The sequence below is a fragment of the Rhinopithecus bieti genome, unplaced genomic scaffold, assembly GCF_001698545.2.
Source record: "Rhinopithecus bieti isolate Rb0 unplaced genomic scaffold, ASM169854v2 scaffold_62057, whole genome shotgun sequence".
NCBI lineage: Eukaryota > Metazoa > Chordata > Mammalia > Primates > Cercopithecidae > Rhinopithecus > Rhinopithecus bieti.
The window spans coordinates 416,520-416,909 of NW_016823572.1; positions in this window are offsets into that span (position 1 = coordinate 416,520).

Below are 390 nucleotides of genomic sequence, written 5' to 3' on the forward strand. Positions count from 1 at the left end.
CGGGGCCGGAGGGGCGGGGCGGCCCCACCTGAGGCGGCCTGGTGAGCGGGCCCGGGCCGGGGTGGGCGGGGCGGCTCCCACTGAGGCGGCCGAGGTGGGCGGGGAGGAGGCGGGGCCGGGCAGCTGGAATGGGCGTAGCCGGAGGGAAACGGGCCCCTCCGAATGGGCGGGGTCACCCCACCTGGGGCGGACAAGGCGGGGAGGCCACGGTGCGCCCCCTAGCGGCCCTCCCAGAGCTCTGGCGACGTAGGGCCGGAGACCCTGGAGTGGGACCGCGTGTGGAGCTGGCTGCTCGCTTTGCTGTTTTGCTAGGGCAAGGGTAGCCTGGGGGTGTTTAGACTGTGGTCCTGGAACCCTTGTTTGCCTCGCCTGGTGCTGGCCCCGAGGACC